The sequence below is a fragment of the Ostrea edulis genome, chromosome 8 (assembly GCF_947568905.1).
Source record: "Ostrea edulis chromosome 8, xbOstEdul1.1, whole genome shotgun sequence".
NCBI lineage: Eukaryota > Metazoa > Mollusca > Bivalvia > Ostreida > Ostreidae > Ostrea > Ostrea edulis.
Genome location: NC_079171.1, coordinates 13,377,658 through 13,386,862, shown reverse-complemented (window position 1 = coordinate 13,386,862; position 9,205 = coordinate 13,377,658).

Below are 9,205 nucleotides of genomic sequence, written 5' to 3'. Positions count from 1 at the left end.
TTGTGAATTTTGACTGTTTTAGATCAATCATGTAATATGATTTTTTTTAAAAATCTTATTACATATGATGCTAATACTAGAATTAAGTAGAATTTTGTATACAATTAAGACAAAGGAGTTTACATTATCTAAAGTACATATGTACTTGCATTGGATAGTAGGTCTATCATTTGCATAACATGACAACAGGTTTCAACAACATTTGCAGACACTAATGACATATATTCAAAATTCAAACATGTAAACTATGTACTTTTCCTCAGAAAAATCCGGAGACAATCTACATATATTTTAAAGTCAGTACTGTGAAGGACTGCATATTCTGACAAAGTGATATGCTTTAGGTAGAGTGTTCTGTCTTTGCACAGTCTTTTTATTTCTAGAAAAAAAAATTGAGAAGACTACGTACTTCAGATTGAATTTTATGAATATTTTTAAAGACTGTGACATAGCATCACACTGTTATTTCTTGAAGGTGTCAGAAATACAACATTCGTGAATATTAGTAATTAAAATTAATGGAGGTTTGAAATAGATTTTCAAATTAAAAATATATATATACATTTATCAGGATTAAAATCTCTGTTGTGTAATAAATGCTTACACTGCATTGCAATCTCATCACCAATCATTAGATACCAATATTCAATATTTCATGATTGAGCACATTCTGCAAGATGATGCAATCTTTGAAATAAATTGTTTACAAGAAAAAAAAAGGAATAATTTTTCTTATGAATGAATTAAAATGAAATATTTTGGTCAAAACCACGCACTTTGAAGCTTACAAAGCCTAACAAGCTCACATGAGAAATTCACGAGTGTTTGTCTGACATCACTGTCTTTTTTGGATTGGTCTTTTTTTCTTTCTGTAGTGCCACACTCTCTTCGGATAATAACCACACTACATCGCCTTTAGACTCTGCCTCGGCAAGAGAGACCGAGGAGAGTGCGCAGAGGTCAGCGGGTACTGACCCAGTGACAACCGATAATGTGACCAGGGGTTAGGGGTCAAGTACAGATCAGACTTCTGCTTTAAACACGTTTATTGTTGGGTAAGCTAATGTATGTTTTCATGTATTCGTAATCCACCGAATGAATTATTTTTTTTATATTTACAGCGTTTTCAAAAATTTTGCATGTTTTGTTACATGCATATACATATATAACAAACTGATTTTTGCTTTGGTTTTGTGAGAATGAAATGTCGTACTTGCTGTTTTCTAATTGATTCACCCCAAAGCGTGGATCTGAGATGGGAATACTTACATGTCACATATGTATATATTGACTTGAAAGTTTTGAAATGCGTTCTCGATGAGATGAAAGTAGTCAACTTCCGACTATTTGTACAAAATTGTCCTTGAGTTCGGTTGTGGAAGTGAATTTGTCTATTTTAATTTCGGAAAGTTTAGCTGAATTCTGCAGAAATGGAACATAATACCTAAGTATTTATTTACGTACATTACACAAGATATTATATTCAGGACCCACATGTATCAAGGTGAGGTGAAATTTATCCCTCCATGTTTAAACTTGTTTGAGGTAATACTTTTAATGGGTCATGTGGAGCTGCAGAACTATAGCTCTCTGAGAAAAAATTGGGACAGACCCAATTCCACCCCACCCCCCTTTCCAAGAATTACAGTTAGAGTTCTGCAGCTACATGTAGGTCACATAATGAATATAGATGTAGTCGCATCATAATGAAAGTTAACTATTTAACCGATTTTTTACTCAACTAAAACCAGAAAAGAATATTATTGATAATTAATATTGTAATCAGGATTTAACCACACATATAACTTTGTATGCTGTAGTTTATTTAATACTATAAACAAACTTTTATTCATGTGCGAGAAATTTTTGTGAATATTTCTTGCTGCGAACTAGTCCTTTAATGTCTCTTGTTATTTTAAGATTCTCTCCACCGTGAAAATTAGTTGCCGTAAACCAGTTTATCATATATAGATCATGAACCAGTTTATCATATATAAATCGTGAAATGGAGCCGTCACGAATAAAAGTTGCTGTACAGTATTGAATTAAATGATATTGTCTGAGAAAAGATGTTAGTATGTGGAAGTTTGACTGCAATAATTTACTGTATTATAATTCTGCTCAGGGATAGATAAATATAATAAAAGTGTAATAGAAAAAAATAGTAAAAGCAATTATAGATAGATGAAACATCTAAGCCTATGGATGAGTTTCATTTTGTAATGCATCATTTGTTTTAAATGTTCGGCAATTAAATTTCAGGTCGGACACTGGTCAGTCCATAGAGGGGAATCACACGGTAGTGGCCACGGCCAGAGGCGTGTTTGACCATCAGGGAGGGGTGTTACAATCGCCCGAGACAGGTGATTTATAGTGTACTGTTGGTGTACGATAAGTAAGAAATTACTTCAAGAAAGTTGGTGTTCCTTTTGCATTGTCAGGTAACACTTCACTGTGAACAAGATAGGTGTTCATCTTGTGTTGATAATGTTCACTGTGAACAAGATGGGTGTTCATCTTGTGTTGATAATGTTCACTGTAAACAAGATAGGTGTTCATCTTGTGTTGATAATTTTCTCTGTGAACAAGATAGGAGTTCATCTTGTGTTCACCGTGAACAAATTAGGTGGCTTTTATGTGTTGACAGATTATATGTGTGATGTAACAAGTTATTACATTACAATGTAAGTGTTAGAGGTCTGAAATGAATTGTATAATTTTCTAAATTCAAAGATCTTAGTGCAAATTGATTTTGATTTTTGTCTGTTGAAGGTGATGTACATGTAGACCAAGATGTAAGTGTATATATATATATATACTAGTGTTAACAGGTTATTTTCATTCTGTTATATACTGTATACAGAGTTATTTTCACTCCCTGTTGTTTTCACTTTTCTACACTTGCAGACAGTTTTGCCCCATTTTGAATTCGCCCAGTCACAGTTGTGTTAAAAAAGAACAACGATTTCGCCCAGTCTTAAATTTGCTCACTGACAACAAGGGCAAAGGGGACAAAAATAAAATGGGGGGGGGGCAATATTTCCCTGTATACAGAAATAGTGTTTCAAAGTTATTTTCATTGTCTTCAGGTGTTAGTATAGTCATTCCAAAAGGTGCAATCCCAGACGGTGTAAAACAGGAAATTTACTTCAAAGTCTGCAAGGATAACAACATTCTCCCACCACTGGATAAAGATAAAGGTTTGTTTTTAGAATTCAGTGTTCTATAAGCTATATATTTCAAAAAGGAGAGAGAGAGAGAGGAGAGAGAGAGAGCAAAAGCAAAAATAGAGTGAAATGGCATGTGTTGAGAGAGAGCATGTATGGAGAGGGAGCATGTATGGAGAGAGAATGTGTGTAGAAAGAGAACATGTGTGGAAAGAGCATGTTTAAAGAGAACGCATGTGAGGAGAGAAAAAGCACGTGTGAAGAGAAAGAATGAATGTGTGGAGAGAGCCAACATGTGTGAAGAGAGATAGCATGTGTGGAGAGAGAGAAGCAGCATGTGTGGAGAAAGAAAAGCATGTGGAGAGAGAAACGTGTGGAGAGAGAACATGTGTAGAGAAAGAGAGAAAGGGTATGTGTGGAGAGAACATGTGTGGAGAAAGAGAGGGAGAATGTGTGAGGATAGAAAGCAAGTGTAATGGGGTGGATGTAGTAACCACTAGATTGTCCATCACTCTGGCAGAAGCAGGAGATATTAATTTGGGTTTGTTAGTCTGTTTATCTGAAACACCTTGGTTTCCTTGTGCAGGTCTGAACTACACTGTAGCAATAACACAAACTGTCTTTAAGGAATGATCCCTATTGTTTCTGAAAGTGTTAAGGTCAACAAATGCGTTGTGCGTTCATTTGTTGGTAAATCTTACTTAGAATTCTTACGAATTCTTACGACTTGCCTGAGAAGTATTGTAACTGGCAGTAATTGGTGTGGAATAGGCTGTGCTTTCACTACCATTAAAACCTGTCTGTTTAAGTTTATAAAATGTTTGCAATAGAAGAGGGTACCAAACATCTCACCAATATTTAACCAGCACAAATTATTACGATTTTGCTGTAACTTTTTCTTTCAATGTTAACTAAAATAGAGATTGAGAAAGTATTACATATTTTAGATTTGAATAATCTGATAAATATTGAATTGGCACTGATACAAGGAATTTCCTTGCAGGCGAGACCCTCCTCAGTCCTCTAGTCATGTGTGGTCCCCATGGCCTGAAGTTCCTCCTACCCGTGGAACTGCGACTTCCCCATTGTGCCTCCGTCAATCCAGACAGCTGGTCCTTCGCTCTCAAATCCAGCGACTCACCAACAGGTAATACAATAAATCCAGCAACTCACCAACAGGTAATACAATTAATCCAGTGACTCGCCAACAGGTAATACAATAAATCCGGCGACTTGCCAACAGATAATAACAATAAATCCAGCGACTCACCAACAGGTAATACAATAAATCCGGTGACTCGCCAACAGGTAATACAATAAATCCGGCGACTCACCAACAGGTAATACAATAAATCCAGTGACTCGCCAACAGGTAATACAATAAATCCAACGACTCGCCAACAGGTAATACAATAAATCTAGTGACTCGCCAACAGGTAATAAAATAAATCCATGGACTCGCCAACAGGTAATACAATTAATCCGGCGACTCACCAACAGGTAATACAATAAATCCAGCGACTCGCCAACAGGTAATACAATAAATCCCGTGACTCGCCAACGGGTAATACAATAAATCCATGGACTCGCCAACAGGTAATACATTAAATCCAGCGATTCGCGAACAGGTAATACATTAAGTCAGCGACTCGCCAACAAGTAATACAATTCATTAAATCCAGCGACTCGCCAACAGGTAATACCAATAAATCCAGCGACTCACCAACAGTTAATACCATTAATTTCTCTTTCATTTTCAAGACAACCTTGGACGATTTCTCCTTCATTTAGAGACTAAAATTTTCTTATTGCGATCGTAAAAGAAATATACAGATTTGCAACTTCCAGCTATTCTAATTCAGCTACTTTAAAAAATTTAAGGATAAAGTAAGTTGCAGAAATTCTTTGGCCTTTATTTCTGCAATGTCATGCTGTGAATTTTGGTTATGTATTCTATTTAATCAGAGCCTTTTGCAAAAAGCAGCTAGCACTAAATCAAGTACATCACTAATGTATTTTCATATAGCACATTAGGAAAGTGCTAAATTGAATCTACCCCAACTTGTTGAAAAATCAATTTCCACCAAATATCTTACATGATAAATATAATATACATATATAAAGTAATTGTAAAGGAAAGCAATATAAAACGGAATGACCCGGGGGGGGGGGGGGGGAACTTACAAGTAATTGTGTTCTGTCAAAGATATTTTTTGCAGTAAAGGTTAGACTTTGTAATCAAATTCAAGTAAAACAGCTATACATGTATCATTACTACTGATTGGTGGCTGTTACATCATGTTGACTGATGAATATGTAAATTTCTTGAAATTTGAAGATCCAAGTAAACTTTCAAACCATCATGCAAATGTAAGCGGTGCATAATTACTTTTTGATAACAAAATTTAATGAATGCTATAGGTGTTCCATGGACAATTTTCGATAGTCTTGCATTATTCATTTGTCTGTCCACTTTATGGCTATCATATCATTCAGTGTCTACAGAAGATTTCATTATGTAAATTACCGTCATATATTGTATTAATTCCCATGTTGATATAAGGAGAAAAATAATAAAAACACCATTTTTGTAGGTCATCCAACCCAGTGGCAGAACATGACCTTGGCAGGGATGGATGGGGTAGCCCAAGGTCGAGTGGGCAAAAATAGTGTATCTGTTCTAGTGGACCATTTCTGAGGGGGTGGTACATCAGCCAACAAACAGTCAGCCAGCAAACATAGTCAGCCATCGAAACATAGTCAGCCATGGAAACACAGCAAGGAGATTATATAGTGTCAATCAAGGCTGTTAAAATGCATAGTTAATGTGCATAAAGGAACATGAAGGGATTTATGTAAACACTGAACTCAGACTTGATAGGCATTGGAAGAATGGAATATGCCTGTTGTGTAGGATACATAGAGTTGTACAAGTGAGACGCTAAAATGTTGCTATGGAACCAAATATAGCAATGTGTGCTGTTTTCTGATCACTGGGAAATCAACACTATGTGACTGCCTGACCATTTAAACAATCGGAATGTTTTATATGAATGACAGATTGAAGACCACACAAAATTACAGTGAAAACTCTTCCAATTGAAATGCGAAGATGTTATGTATGGTTGTGAATATATTCAGGATGAGAATGTGTGGATTTTCTCATCATTTGGGAATTCTCATTGCCAGAGAACTCTTATCATTCTCATAATTTTGGAATTCTTGTTGCCTGGGAATTCTTATCACCTGGGAATTCTTGTTGCCTGGGAATTCTTGTTGCCTGGGAATTCCTATCGCCTGGGAATTCTTGTTGTCTGGGAATTCCTATCGCCTGGAAATTCCTATCGCCTGGGAATTCTTGTTGCGATATCATTAGAGATTCATTGGATTCGGCAAACTGATTTTTATGATAAATTGAAACTGTGGCGTCTGATATACATAAAAGGTTGTGCTTGTAAGATTTGACTCTTTGATTCAATGGAAAGGTTGGTGGTTAGACTTGTGATATTTTTATTTTACTTTCCTTTTGTGTACAAGTCATTACTCTATGTTTTATCATGTCTATGGTTGTTAAAGAAAACAATATACAGTTTATTTATAAACAGTTCAAACTAGTAACTGTGTGTTGATCAGATGTGTGATTTTTGTGTGTGGATTTTTTAAACAGGGCCTGAAACACTGCAGATTCTGTTTTTATACAGTGAGGGTACTATTAATTTGTGTCTGATTTCAGAATTATAATTTTGTTGGGTATTTAAATTGCAGTAATTTGTATGCCTTGATAGTCGAGAGGAATAACTGCTGTCTGACAATCTTGCCGTAGATTTTTCGAATCCTGCTGGAGCCTAGCTGTTTTTACGCTTCTAATATGATACAAAGTTTTAAGGACTTGAGTTTTTAAATGATTTTTCCCTTTTGGGTTTTATTGCCACACAATGGCGTGATGAACAACAGGTTGAATGTGGGTTTCCTGCCAAAAAATTATCAACAATCTTGAGTGTGTCAAGCCTCCTCAACTTACGAAAAAATCCGAATACAGGAAAAAATCCAAACTGTATTCGCATATTCTACTGATTAGATAGGTATGATTATTTTTCTTGTTATGTTTAAAGAATATTATTCATAAGAAGTTGATATTGATTTAATCTTGTGAATTTTTAATTATATATATATATATATATATATATATATATATATTATGCAATGAATATACTTACAACAAAGAATATATATAATATCAAACAAGTGCCCCTTCTAAGTCATTTGATTACATCATGCACAAAATGCCATATGTATTTGGGTGATTTTTTGAAACAGTTCAAATTAGTTTTGTATTATGCACATTGAATTTTGCAATATTATATTGATATACTTAGAGTTTTCAAAATCTATCAAAGGTTTTAACCACCGGTAATGCATTCAAATCATATTTCATTGTTAAGACAAGTAAAAAGATTGATATGAATATTTTGAAAACTACACTTTGCAATAATGCATCAATAGAGATTTTTAATTCCATATTATATAATAGAAGCAATGTTCAACTGAACCAAGATTTTAGTTTTCATTATGTGTTATGCAGATGGTAACCATGGTGACAAATCCTATATATAGGTGAAATTCCAATACTGTAGATTCCCTTATTTTACATGAGTACTTGTATCGCAAAATGACTCGTAGATGGTCTGGTGATCAACAGCTCTAGTAAGGTGTGTATTTTAGTAACAGAAAAAAAAAGCCAGTAATTTTATTTACCTAGTGATAATAAATTCCTCATGTATATTTAGGAATCACCCTACAGCATCTCGCATGCAAATGGTAAGCAAGTAGTGAATTTTCTAACATTTAACTTAATTTCGGAGAAAGTTCTATTAATTTGCTAGCCCATTGCTGCGATCTGTGGAAAAGAAGATATACATTGCCGTGTGTATAAATGTCCAGCAGTGCGATTTTTAAAAATTATGTATGTGTGTTTGTTATTTTTCAAGGTTCATGTCTTCATGCTGTTCAAACTACTGACCATGTGAAAAATGCAATACTGACACACCCACCTTTATCATTTACATAGGGGACGTGTTATTTACCTGTATATATATATATATATATAGGTAATGGGAGGAAAACAAATCAATGGTTGTGAACATTTTCACTTAGAGCTCTTTGATTCGTGTCTGATAAACATCATTTTTTTTTATTTTTCTAATGTTGTGTAAAGTCTGCGGTAAATCATCTACATCCCTTCAATGTTTAATGTAACACGTACTCTATATCAAGATGAGTCATGGGGAAAATACAACATTGAATTTAAAGCATTGGAATTTCACCTGTACTTCCAGTAAAATAATTTTGTGGGAAAAAAAATGTCACCATACCAAATGCTTCATGTGGAATTTCACTCAAAAAAAGCAATATAATTTTATCATTTTTAAAAATTTTATTTTGCGCATGTGTTTTATAAGCTGTGAAGGATGAACAATTTGGCATTTTTCATTTTCAAAACCAGTATAAAAAAATATAAAAAAAATAACATCATTCTGAAAAAATACTCAAAAATTAGAGACATTTGTACTATTGTGGGCTATTTTTAGTATCATTTCATTGACTAATGATTGATGGTTTCCAGTAGATTATTTTTGAAAGCAGAAAGTTTATAAAAATAATCTACTGTATCAGATTATATTTACAAAAAAATTGTTCACTGTCAATGTTATTTTCTAGAACATGAAAAGAAGTTTGTAATTTTTTTTTTTTTGGTGAAATATGTGCTTATATAAAGGTCAATATATATTTGCAAATATACAAGAAATATGAATTGTGTATTTTCAATTTTGCTTTGTTATGAGTTTTTAAAGGATGATATTTGTAGTGCCCATTGATTCTTCTTCATCATGAAAATGTCATAAAATACACACATATATTACATGTACATGTATGTACGTATTATTTTTGTTGCATTCATTTGTCATACGAGTTAAATATGCATAGTTTAGTCATTCAACAAATGCCACTTATCATTGATTCATTCATAACCGATACAG